This window comes from Mustela lutreola, chromosome 2, assembly GCF_030435805.1.
Source record: "Mustela lutreola isolate mMusLut2 chromosome 2, mMusLut2.pri, whole genome shotgun sequence".
Classification (NCBI taxonomy): domain Eukaryota; kingdom Metazoa; phylum Chordata; class Mammalia; order Carnivora; family Mustelidae; genus Mustela; species Mustela lutreola.
In genome coordinates this window covers 49,550,576-49,564,660 of record NC_081291.1, presented here as the reverse complement: position 1 = coordinate 49,564,660, position 14,085 = coordinate 49,550,576, and the positions used below count along the sequence as shown (strand labels likewise).

General features: G+C 39.2%; 1 protein-coding gene and 1 pseudogene across 2 annotated transcripts in view; one reads left to right on the top strand and one right to left on the bottom strand.

Annotated features, from left to right (window-relative positions):
• Positions 1–14,085, bottom strand: part of GRM7 (glutamate metabotropic receptor 7) — an 891,796-nt gene that overhangs the window by 528,186 nt on the left and 349,525 nt on the right. The window lies entirely within an intron of this gene.
• Positions 9,084–11,265, top strand: LOC131826024 (POU domain, class 5, transcription factor 1-like; annotated as a pseudogene).

The following is a 14,085-nucleotide window of genomic DNA, read 5'->3' as shown; positions in this document are numbered from 1 at the left end:
CATGAGGAATTAAACCTGCAAAAATGGAGAATCAGGATGGTGAAATCTAAGGCTTCCCAATAGTTAAGAGTTTTGTACCAAGTTTTTTGGTAATACAATAGTAGTCACAGCTATTATAAATTTTTCTAGCAGCCTCCTCAACCTGTATCTGTCCCCTCCCAAGCATCATTCACTGAACATACGTTATGTGTCAAATATTGTACTTACTCCTACTTAACATGAACAATAACTTGGCAAGTTTATTATCTTCTCCTTTTTAGCTGGTGATAAAAATGGAGTCAGAGGTCAGAGAGGTTGAGCCCCTAGCACACTGTTTCATGAGTAGTCACTGCCTGGCCTAGGATTTCAGTTGAATCTGTTGCCACAGCTTTCGCTCTTTCACTCTGGTACACTGTGCTCTGGAGGGAGAAGTTTCTAGGGCAAGGAAATACACCAAGAGACAAGTATGTACCAAAGCACAAAGACTGAGTTAATATGTGTCATGAAGGACCATAAATTGATTAACTTAAGGAAAAATGAGTAATCAAACATGGTATGATTGGTGTAGCCCAAGAAGTCTCTTTTAGAAAGTTTGGATTGGTTATACAATGAAGGCACTGGAAGATCTTCATTAGATAAAAGGCATATATCTTTGCAACAACACCTGCATGCTTGAGGAATGGAAACTAAACATGCAATATCTTGTCAGTGGCTGGCATCTACAAGATAAGTGATAAAAATCTGTTGAACTGTTGAAGGTATTACTTACAACTGAATCTCTTATTTTAAGTGCATAATCAGGCACCAAACATTCACTCAAATATTATTAGCTGGCTGATGAAAGAAGGCATGAACAAAAACATAAACAAAACTTTAGAATGTTCTTTTCTTGCTCCCACTCAGCTTTAGCCACATTGGTCCCCTCTGTTCTTTCAGCAGGAAATTATCTTTCTTAGAGATACCTTCCTCCATCTCTTCCTGCACACTTATGAGATCTGTTCTCCAGATAAATTTACAGTATTTTGAACATTAACTTCCTGATGTTGATCAAAGTTTGCAATTATATATTTGTGTAATTATTTCACTAACCTATAATCATTAATGTTCCATACATACTAGTATGGATCCATACTCTCTCTCTCTCTTATTGCATCTCTGGAAATTAGCATAATGCTTGACACATAGCTGACAATAGGTATTTGATAGGTGGATGGATGGATGAATGGATGAATGGATGGCTAAATACTTAGTGAATGCAAAAAAAGAGAGAAAGAGATGGAAACTGAAAGGAGAGAAAGAAAGAGAGGGAAATCAAGGAAAATAATTCGATATTTCCATTTTTCTAACATTTAGTGGAAATGAACAAGTAGAAGATCTAAATCCCAGTGGGGGTGGGGAACCACAAAAACAGAAACAAACAAACAAACAAAAAAACCCAAGGAAACGATAGAGGAGTCGGGGAAGCTATGCTACATTTAGAAGAGGTGGATTAATTCCATGGTTTAACATAAGAACAAGGTATTTAACTGGAAATTGTATAGAATTTTAAGTTTGGTGAGGTCAAGACTTCGAAGGTAGTTTAGGATGGGATATGCAGGCCTGTTAACAGTTGACCTATTTAAGGAAAGTGTTGAGCCTGAGGAAGTAACATTTGTTCATTGGGAGAGGAGTGCCACCCAAAAAAAGAGAAACCAGCCAAAAAGTGGTCCAGGGCCAGCAGTGGGACTGAAAAATTCTGAGTCGTGGAAGTCAAGAGTGGGCAAGTTTTAATATAAGCAGCCACCATTGGTGATGTCAAATGCAGCAGAGAGTTCAGGGAAGAAAGGTAGTCCCTTATGTTCCTCATTAATAATCTGTGCTATTAAATCCAATGTGAAGTATGAAATACAAATGAATTTCTGCTAATACCTGCCTTCTATAGATATTCCTAGTTGACATGCACAATAATGTTTTTTCTCCTTTGGGTGCCATTTTTTCTTCTGGAAGCGCAGAAGGAATACTGGGAATTTATTGGCTTCTTCTATAAGTTTATGTAAAAATTAATCTCCCAAATAGATTCTACCTATTGAAACTGAATAGACGATGGGTTTACCTTATTCTACCCGGCAAGAACTAGAGCAAGGCTTTGCCAATTAGGGTTTCAAGGCTACACAGCTCTCACTCAGGAACCGGAGATGACCAAGATCCAAATCCAGTTTTTCTCAATGTCTGGTTCTCTTCCTACCTGAAACAGATTCCCAGAGGGACTAGGCCTTACCTGTAAGGCATCTGATTTAGAAGTCCAAAAGGGAGCTTCTACAATTGTAACAAGCACCTGGTACTCTGGATGCATACCACAGTTTGCAAAACTACATCGGAGTTTATGCAGAATCCATCTTCGTGCATTTGCCTTTTAGAAAATGTGGTCAAGTTATACATACATTTTAAAGGTACAATGCTTTAAGGTGAAGTAGAAAATTCTACCTTTTTTTTTTCGTACTCATGATAAATACCATCATGTGAAAAAGCCTGACAACTTCAGTAATAAACACAATAATACTTACCTTGTGGCTTTTTTTTTTTTTTAATTTGTGGAGTTGCCTTTTCACTTGGGGATGAAACTGGTGGATATCACTTCACATGATTTAGTACCACCAGGGAGAAGAAACTTCTCCATTTAATAACCGAGTGGTTTCCATTTCTAGTATTGTGTAGCCTCCTTGTTATTTATTACTTAAACAGTTATTCATCACACCAATCCCTCCTCTGGAAGTAACATTATTTCAAATTTTATAAGAGACAAACAGGACACTGTAATTCCTCAAAAACCCAATACACAATATGTACATAATCGTCCCTACTGCTGTGTCATTTTGTGTTTTCACATACTATACCTAGAGCACGTGAGCAGAGGGCAGGTCATGGAGGTCTTTCTTGGTGAACACTGTCCTCAGTTTCCACTTTGATACTGAGGTATTCATTTTATTTCCTTCACAACCTTTCTTGAATATTACCTTTATCGTGCAGACAGCAAGATCTTAAATTAGAAGGAAACTTCCATTAAAATCCCATCTGTGGTGCTTCCAGCATTTCTGTTCTTGACTTGATTGTTAAAAACACATTCCTTCCCTAACACCTTGTCCTATGCTTCCACATCCCTGCACTCTCTAGAGTTTATCAGTTAAAAAAATAATAATAATAAGGTTCTACTTTCAGGATAACAAATCCTCCAAAGATATGCAAACCTCATTCATATGCTGAATGGGATGCTAAGGTTTTATAAGGAAGTACTGGGAACCTTTCTTCCACGCATTTCTAATGTCTGTGAAGCCACTGCAGCTAATAGATGAGAACTGAATAAATCCTCCATTTGTTTAAGCTGATAATACTTTTGCCAGCTCGGTGCAGCAAAAGCTCGGTGTGAAGTTCCTTAGCTAGGATTCCTTGACTCAGCACCCAAGCCACTTCCAAATACCTTGAAGAATGTGGCAATAGTTGAATGCAAAGAGGTATTTTATGTGATCAGACTGTGAACAGCTGATGAAGATTAGGCTCCTAAGTAGACCGGAAGGAAACACTTAATTATCATGCTTAAAGTATCCTCTCTACAAGGATGCTAATGAGTTAGTACGAGTTGTGAGTCCATCTTACTTAAAAGTTTTACTGTCTGGGTTTTTTCACTTCCCATCTCCACTCCTCTGCCCTTTGTTCCTAAGAGGTAAGACACAGATCTCCCCTGCCAAGTTCAAATCATTGGTCCTCTATACTCCTGTAAAAAATAAACAGAAAAATTATGTTTCCAGGCCCATGTCTGCCAGCTGCACCTTCCTCTACTCTTACGACCTCATTTCCTGGCCCACAGTACTGTTCTCAACACCTTGCTTCAGGGTCACACTTTTCTTTAATTTTACCCTCTACCTCTTGGATGACTTCCATGGGTGTTTGAACTCCATTCTCAACAGAAAGTTCCTCAGTTGCCTTTGTTTCCCCTGTACATTCCACATTACCTCTACCTGTCACAGGACAGTGCCTATGTAGCTCTTGACACTTTTCTGAAATGCACCATCTTTTAAAGCTTTTAATCAACTGCCTGGCCCTCTGGCATGACCCCCAGTGCTTCTAGCTCTCACACTCCCTCACTCAAGAGCACACTGTTTCTGGAGATTTCACCTCCCTATTACCTCTCCCTCGATGGGGCCCCTCCTCTCATGTCTTTATTCCTTTATCTTGCCAACTTAGATCCTTCCCTCAATTCATTTAGTCATTCAACTAATTCTTGATTTCCTACTATTTGCATTACTTATCCCTGAGAATATAGCAGTAAATAGCAAAGACAAGATACCTGACCTTGTGCAAGGTACATCCGACCATGCTCCTGCTGAAGCTTGAATCACTTCATTTTATATCTATCACATCCTCCTGGAATAATTCTGTCCAGAATCGTGTTAAATATTTATCATCTCTGCTTTTACACCCAGATTCCCAGGTGCTGCTAACAAAGACAAATTGCAGAGCTCTAGGAAGTGATGCCACAAATTTGATTAAGCAAAATAAAAATGTGTTTTATAAATCAGAATATATTTGTGATCACCCTCATTCTGAATCCCTTGTAGAACCCAGTATAGTCCTGTGATAATAAAAACAATGGCCACTAGTGTTTATTGTACTAGGTGCTATGTAAAAAATGCACCCCATTAAAAAGGCTCCCTCCTGTCTCTGCACCTCTGTCACCTTGCACCAGGCCCAACACATAGAATCCATGAAGGTAAATTTGGCAAATAAATCTATATCTTACAGATGAGAAAACGGAGGCTGAAAGCAGCTCAGTTACTTGCCCAAGGTCATACAGTAGCAAGTACAAGCCAGCACTGCCAACGTGAGAACTACAGCCCCAGCACCCTGCAGCCCTAGTCTATCACGCTGAATGGACACTGCTTATGTCATGTCATCACCACTAAGGAAGGCATTAAACCTAGTGAGGGCTCGGGCTGTGTCTGCTTTGCTCTCTCTTCTTTGCTCTTTTCCTTGCCATTTGAAAAAGACAAAAAAAAGAAGAGAATGAATGAATGAATCTTTAGAGCGAGAGATCAGATGGGGAGGGGGGTGAAATATTTATCTTCTCTCACTGTGAGGCGTAACTGTGGCTGAATATGTTGTTGTCAAAAGTACTCATGCCTTTCCAAAGTGCCTTCTCGATTTCTCTTGCTGTAGTTGGGTTTAAGGCAGCTGTACTAAATATAGAAGGCCCAGGATCTCTAAATGACCTATTTAATAACATTTCTCTCTTGTGCTCCAGACATTTCCTTAAAAAAGAAATGGGTTTGAGTAAATAAATCCCATTTTCATGGTAATAATTGCAGAGGCATCTGAAAGATAAAATGGGCCATTTTCATCATGTTTGTGAACAGATATAGCAGAGCCAGGATGATTTGTAAAAGATAGCAACATGTTCTGAAATATATGCTAGGAGTGTCTTAAAAATGTTAAATATCTATAGTAATTCTACTGTTTCCTATTACAAATTTTAATATCTTACACATTTAGTGTCCAAAGCTGAAAACAAGGAGAGGAGATCCTCGATTTGACATAGAAACCTCCACTTATGGAGACACTACTATAAAGAGTTGCTTCTACAGCTGAAGTGTTAGGATAGTTTATCAGTTTATCTAGATTTCTGTTGTGGCTGAGACTATGTATGCAGAGGAGAGAGGATGATGGGCAGGATATAGAAAATGAGCCTGCAGACGGGAAGGCAGCCCCATGAGAGAAGATGGCATTAAATGACATCTTCATATTCCAGAGCCGTGGTTGGCTGGCTAAGAAGACTGTACAGTAGAGTCACCAAATGTATAAGCCCAGTCCTAGACCAATTCAGTAAGTATCTCTTGGAGTAGGATGGAAGCATCAGAACACTTTCAAATTCCCAAGGTAATTGCAAAGTCCAACCAAGCTTGAGAAATGCTCTACTGGTATTTCTGGAAGACACAGCTGTTTGGAATCGGAGGTCACAGCAGCTCATCTGAGCAAGGCCAAGTGTGTGCCTTCATGCTCTGTATGCTCCCCAGCAAACCTTCTCTTCCTTTGCATTTTCCCTTATTTCTCTTTCAGGATACATTTAATTTCTCATACTAACTTTCTTCATTGCTGTTACCTTCTCTCCATCCAAAAAGTCCATACAAAATTACTTTTAGCCAAAACCCCGACTTCATTTTTTCATGTATATATTTTGTCTATATTTTTAACCTCAAACCTTCCCTGGTGCTCCTTCCACTCCAGCATCCCCCAGCACCTGCGTTCCAGGATCTATCACAAAGCCAGCTGTTTGGAAGTGAGCATCCAGGAGAGCACTTCTAATGATAAAAGAAGGCTGAAATGGCTTCAGATTTTCTTTACATCACCTGTTATTTAAACCAATTAGAGTCACGCTATCACAAGCAGGGCCCTGCAAGATACCAACACCTCTGAATTTTCTCAGATGCTATCTCTCCTTTTGCTTTTCTTGCCAAGGTTTAGCAGATATATAGATAGACTCTCCTGTCTTGCACCTCAGAAACAACAGGGTTATTTTTGCTTTGTCCAAGATGATTTGATGTAGCCATTATTAGCACTGTTATACATCTCAGAGAATACAGAAGGTTGGCTTTGTGAGATCACGGACCTTGCTTTATTAAATTTGAGTTTTATTAAATATATAATACTTGGTATCTTTTATAGTAAAAATTTTTAACTGTGAGCAAGAAAACACATTTGCTATAATTTAGTTGTGCAATAAATTGGCTGGCTTAATTTAATGATCAATTATTAATGAATTAGTAACAGATAAATAAATTCCATAGATTATCCCTAAGCTTCCTTTTAGCTAATAACGATAGCTTCTTCTTCCACTGAACATTTAATAGGAGCTGCTAACAAGTTGCAAAATTAGCAGATTTAAGTTTCATTACCTTTTGATTTCCCTATCTGCCTTCTAATGAGAGATCTAATAAGCAAAGAAGTGGCCAGGAGGAGGCAGTGAAAAAGAGAGAAAGAAAATAAAAGCAAAAGGACTGAGACACATAGAACTAAATGTACGTTATTACCTACTCCCTACTTAAGAGTCTCTTCTCTTTAGGACTTTGGTGTATGTCCGCGTTAGAGCTACAGCACTAATACAATGTCATGAACAAAGACAATCATGTCCAATACACTGACGTACCTTAGGTAAACTCAAGAACGATTAAAAGACACACAGCACAATTCTATTCATTCCTATTTTATTTAGCCAGGTGTTTGAGTAAACGCCAAAGGTAAGGCTCTTCAAACAACTCTTTCATCAATTTGGTGCAAATGAGCAGATTATCAACATACTTTTTTTTTTTTTAAGAATCATCATCTTTTTTTTTTTTAAAGATTTTATTTATTTATTTGACAGAGACCACAAGCAGGCAGAGAGGCAGAGACAGGGGGGGAAACAGGCTCCCTGCTGAGCAGAGAGACTGATATGGGGCTTGATCCCAGGACCCTGAGATCATGACCTGAGCCGAAGGCAGAGGCTTAACCCACTGAGCCACCCAGGCGCCCCTAGAATCATCTTCTTGGGCAGTTTATCATAGCATGTGAAAATTACTATTATCACTCCATACTCATATCTTGCTATTGCCTTTCCTACCTCTACATGATGGGTCACCATACTCACATAATAAACCTGCTACTGTTCTGAATGACTGTTGTATTTCCAAATATCGAACCCATCTTCAAATAAATTTGAACCCCTCTCACAGAATATTAAAATCAATAAGTCTTGCTATTGGAAAGCAATTTTGAAAGGAAACATGATGTAAGACAATTAAGTAAAAATAGCATGGCTTGACAATTTTGCTTTGTGTGTGATTCTGGGTGAATTATGCGCCTCTGAACCAAGGACAGCCCTGAAAGGCAAACCTTCCATTTCCTGATGCCACCAGGGGTATGTGTTACTTGGTTGACTGAGCTATGGAGTTGAAATGAACAACTTCACAGTACTAGTTATAGTTCTTTCCAAATTATTAATTCAAAGTTATAAGAAAATGGTGACACTAAGTCTAATGCATATCCATAATGCAAGAGTCCCCAGATCTTCAGCTTCTTTGAAATTATTATTATTATTTAAAAATATGTTTCTGAACAAACCAATTCATCACATTCAGAAAAACACTGATGTAAACTTATAAAGGCGTAACATGATGTTTGGGAAAAGCTATCTTACATTGTAAAAAAATAAATAAATAAGAGTAAAAAACACATTTGGGAGTCTAGGACCTTAGTCCTCCTAAGAATAGGATTCAATTTGAATGTAAAAAACATAGTCACTTTTCCACACTACTATCCTTTTTCCATACTTAATTTTAGAGCTAATGCTTAAATAAGTCACCCAGAAAGCAAGATGATTATTAATTATTTACTTATTTGGAGCCAAACCATTTTAATCTTCACTGAATTACTTATTTACAAATGAAAAACAGTTCAGAAATCCCCAAATATTGACCTAGAACATAAATTGCATGTTTTTTCCTCTTACAAAGCTATTTTTAATATGAGCAATTATTAATGTATTCATTTCCAAATGGAGGGAAAAAACACTGCTCTACAATTAATGTAGTGTTGGGTCCAGTATTTTTCCACTTCTGTTAAAAAGCAATAGACTGTCCAGCACTCACAATGGAGAAGAAGTGAGGATGTGACATTCAGTGCAATCAAGAACACTTCTAGCACCAGAACAAGACCTTCTTCCTATCTCTATGGTGGTTCTTTGCCCACCCAGCATCCATTTCTCAGTGTTTTCCTTCTTTATTATGAGGTAGTCCATGTGCTTCAAGGAGAGCTGATCTAACCTCCAGACCTCATTAGGTTCAAGGGACTCTTGTACCCTTGTCACTGATGAACTCAATAATGCAGGACTAAATCACTCACTTTCATGAAACATTCTTGGCTAAAGGGATTGGTGAAATAATTGGCAGGTAACCCATTATTGTCCAGTAAAACATAATTAATTATTGCTTAGGCCACTGAAAAAGAGATCTCTTTGCTTCTATTAGAGAACCACTGGAAGAATCATCAATCCTTCTCTGAACTTCAAATACTACATGAGGCTTCAACATGCCCCAGCCATGCCCTCCTGTCTGAAGATGAAGCTGCCACAGCAGGGAGTGGTGGCTGATTCAGGGAAACAGGGCAGGAGTCCTCAGCAAACAAGGTCTGACTTCTGTCCTACACCTGAACTTTTTCCTCTAAGTGCAAAATACATGTTCTGTCTTCTGTTAGTTTGAATTTTCTTCCTTCCTATTATATATAACCCCAAATACTTTTTTTTGACATGTCCAAAAATGTTTTTTATAGGACTCTTCCTAATACACAAATAGTGGAAAACAACCCAAATGTTCACAAACTGTAGAATAGGTAAACTGTAATATTCAAATGGAATATTGTACAGCAATAAAACAGAACAAAGTATTGCAATAGGTATAATTCTCACAGACATAACCTGGAGTTAAAGAGGCCAGATATAATGGAGTCCACTTCCTGTGATTCCATTTATATTAAGCCAAAACCAGACGAACTAATCCATGTTGGTAGAAGTTTGCAGAACAGTGGTTCCCTATAACCCAAAACACTTTGATCTATTCTTCGATCATAATCACAAACTCTTCATGTATTATATCCCAGCTTTCTCCACACATTAAAATGCCTATCCCCTTACAACTGCCTTCTAACAATTTAATTTCCTTTTTCTCAGTAAGTCTTTCCTGCTTTACCTGGAATCAATCTAATTACAAATATCTAAATTTACCGGGGAAGGAAAGAGGCATTGGGGCATGGATATGAACACACATAAGTATTTATTTTCTATGCATCCCAGGAGAAAATATGTTTATATACTACATGATGCCTAACATAGTCAGAAGTTTCATAATTTAAAAAATAGTCTGGACTCAAAAAAGCCTAACAACAACAAAAATACCTCACGATAAGAATTAGTTATCATGGTATCAGTGGCCTTCTAAACTACTGTACCTCAACATCTAGATTATGGTAAATGTAGAAGCTCACACTGTCTGAGGCATTACCCAAAAAAGCAGTCTCTTAAACTGGAGATTTTGGACTCAGAAGGTCTGGGATGCACTTAAGATAGCCAAGTATATCTTTGAGAAAGTTGAGAACCAGGAGTGGTATTTTTTGAAGGAGCAAAAGAAATGTTGTGTGCTTGCTATTGTTTTAAGAATACTTTGTATACTTTTCCAGGACCCCAGCTTGGGGACTGGGCTCCCCAAGGTGGACATCGGGTTCGGACTTAGCCTTCTTGCCCTCACTGGGGGTGAAGGCAATGGGCCAGGAGGGCTGGAGCCTTGCTGGGTTTCCAAGGCCCTCCTGATAGTCAGGAATCAGACTGAGGTGTGGGGGATTCACCCGTGCCCCCCCCCCCATAGGAGTACTGGGGTGGGATTTTATACTGTGAACCTCAGGTTAAAATGGGGATAGTGCCCCAAGATGGCCTTGAGACCTGGGAGCAGAAAAGCAACTTCGAGGGGTCCTCCCCCGACCCTGTACTATCCCACTAGAGGCTGTGAAGCTCTCAAGGAGAAGTTGGAGCAAATCCCTGGGGAGTCCCAGAACATCAAAGTTCTACAGAAAGACCTGCAACAATTTGCCAAACTCCTGAAGCAGAAGAGGATCACCCTGGAATATACTCAGGCCAATGCAGGGCACATGGTGAGGGTTATCTTCTGGAAGGTGTTCAGCCAAACGACCATCTGCTATTTTGAGGCTCTGCAGCTCAGTTTCAAGAACATGTGTAAGCTGCGGCCCCTGCTGCAGCAGTGGGTGGAGGAAGCTGACAAAGATGAAAATCTACAGGAGATATGCAAAACAAAGACCCTCCTGCAGGCCCAAAAGAGAAAGTGAGTAAGTCGGGAGAACTGAGCAAGAACATGTGCTTGCAGTGCCTGAAACCTGCCCTACAGCCAATCAGCGACATGGCTCCACAGCTCAGGTGTCAGAAGGATGTGGTTCAAGCATGATTCTGCAATCATCTCCAGAAAGGCAAAGTATTAAGTGGTGAGTATTCACAAGGAGAGATTTTGAAGCTGCTGGGTCCCCTTTCTCAGGGTCACCAGTATACCTTCTTCTGGCACCAAGACCCCATTTTGGTGGTCCAGGGTATGGAGGCCTTACTAGGCTGTACCCTCGGTCCCTTTCCTGGAGGGTGAAGCCTTTCCCTCTGTGTCTTGTACCACTCTGGGGTCTCCCATGCATTCAAACCAAGGTGCTGGTCCTTCCCAGGAAATAGGGTAGGGGTGGGGCGTTGCAGAGGAAAGGGGAGAGCTAAGGAAGGAGAACCTGGGATTCGAACCAGGCTTTGGGATTAAGTTCTTCATTCCTGAAGAAAGGATTTGGGAACACAAAGGGTGTGGGGGCAGGGAGTCTGGGGGAACACTTTAGAAGGAAGATGAAGTTCAAGGATGTTCTTGTTTTTAATCCCTGCATCACTCATCACTTGTTCTTAAAGAAATCTGTGACAAAGTAGGTGGGGGAATGTATACTGGACTTAGGAGTAGAAAATTGAGTAATGGTGATAGCCAAAGGCTACTTGAAACTTTACCTGAAAGCAGGTATTTAATGAAAGAAGATGACATAAATGGGGAAAACACTTCCCACATATATCTTAGAACAGAGAACAAGACAATCCTGAGAATTACATTTGATTTAAGGCAACATGACTACAAACTTTCTCAATTAAACATGCCAACAAGCCAAAAGACACTACTAGGGAACACAGAGCTCCAAAAGCAACAGATCTTAGTAGGAAGTTAAGATAAATACATTAAAGTTTCAAGAGGGTTTAAAGAAAATAGCTGATAATATAATTAGTAGTAGAATATTGTACAAACTTCAGCCATGTTGAGGCAGCACATAATCTAATCTTGTCCCCAAATTATTTTACCCATTATAGAGAGATCATTCCATTTTAATTATTGCTTTACATAAGAAGTGTTCTTTTTAAAAAATTGTATTTAATACAGATTCTTATATCCTGCCTCTTAATCATCTAACAGTTAACCTATGAGACAATGTAAAACTTGGGCTTTGATATTAATTAGTTATATGATCTTGGGCAAAATATCTTAATTTTGGTATGCCTCAATTTCCCCATCTAACCATTGAGAATAATAGTTCCTTCTTATGAAGAGATTATCTGTCTATTACATTAGATACATAAGAGATTATCTGGTGTATTACATTAGATAGCTTTTGCTAAGTATTTACGTAATGTCGAATACATGGCAAAAATCCAAGAAAGTTTAACTGTGGCCATTACTATTGATGTTTTCTCTTTAAGTTGACAGCAGCATACAACTTGCAGCTGCTACAGAGAAGGAAAGTGCAGGGACTCACAAAGAATTGGGAAACTAGGGCGACTGGGTGGCTCAGTGGGTTAAGCCACTGCCTTCGGCTCAGGTCATGATCTCAGGGTCCTGGAATCGAGTCCCGCATTGAGCTCTCTGCTCAGCGGGGAGCCTGCTTCCCCCTCCCTCTCTCTCTGCCTGCCTCTCCATCTACTTGTGATTTCTCTCTGTCAAATAAATAAATAAAATCTTTATAAAAAAAATTGGGAAACTATACAAGAAGAAAGCACCCTTTCTAAAACTGTACTTCCAGTTCTAGTATATAATCCATGGCAGCCTTCATAAGCAGAAAAATCGTCTCTACTTTTTCAATGTTATTTAGTATTTCAAAATAAATTAAAAATGGGAATCAGAAGCAAATCAAACCAATTATAAAATTAAATGTGTTTTTCCGTGATTTGCCCAGGCCCCTCCCATAAACACTAGATATTCTAATATGTTCCCCTAGGACAGTGTTTCATAAGCCATGGTCCTATACCACTAATATTAGAATCACCCCAGGTGAGGCAACTTATTAAAATGCAAATTATTTGGTTCCAAGCCCAGAATGAAGGAAGAAATGTAGTGGTGAGTGGGGAGAGGTTCTGAGAACCTTCAATTTTTGCAGTCGCCTGAGGTAAATTTTTATGTACACTTAGATGTGCAAAATAATAATCTAGGGCATTGGTTCTCAAGTGTGATTCAGACTACTAGCATTAGCGTCATCTAGGAACTTGAGGAATATACAAATCTCAGGCCACACCCTAGACCTGCAGAATCAAACCTGGGCATGTGCCTTCTAGGTTATTCTGATACACGTAAAAGTTTGAGAACTACTGCTTAAGAGTCTGCTAATCAAAGTGTGGTTCAAGAAGAAATGCTTAGGCATCACCTAGGAGCTTGTTAGAAGTCAGAAATTTGGGACTGCAATACCATCAGGTTTGTTCTTTCCCAAGATTGCTTTAGTTATTTGGGGCTTCATCCCAGTCCACATAAACCTGATTTAAAATTTTTAAACAATGGCCAGATTATTTCTATGCACATTAAAATCTGAGAAATTCTGGGCTAGGTCAGTGTTTTTCAAACTTCCATGAAAGCAAAAATATAACTTTCTAAGCTCCTTCCCTAGAGATTCTGACTTTGAGGGTCCAGAATGATTTTAAGATTTTATATACATTAACATGAATCCTAGGTAATTAATGTTATCAGCGAAGTTTAGGAAATATGGCTTTGAAGACTAATTCCTGGGTACCACCTAAATTATGAATCATTGCTCTACATCAGGTTCTCAATTTTGGCATTATAAATATTATGGGTCAGATGATTCTTTGTTGCAAGGGCTGCCCTGTGCAGTGTAGGGTGTCCAACAATGCCCTTGGCCTCTCCCCACTAGATGTCAGTAGCAGCCTCTTCATTTATGACAATTAAAAATATCTCCAAACGTTGACAAATGTCCCCTATGGGAAAAAAATGCCCCCATTCTCTACTGAGAGCCACCACTCTAAAAGGCAAATGTTGTAGTTATCTATTATTTTATAATACACTACTCTGCAGCTTAGGAGCATAAAACAAAAACCATGTGGTTTTTCTCAAAAGCCAAGAATTCAGGGCAGGGTTGGCTGAGTTGTGATTCTTTTGCTTCATGTGACACCATCCCATCATACTCCCTTGGTTGTCTTCTATCAGCAGCTGAACTGGAAGATCCATAAACACTCAACATCTGGTCATT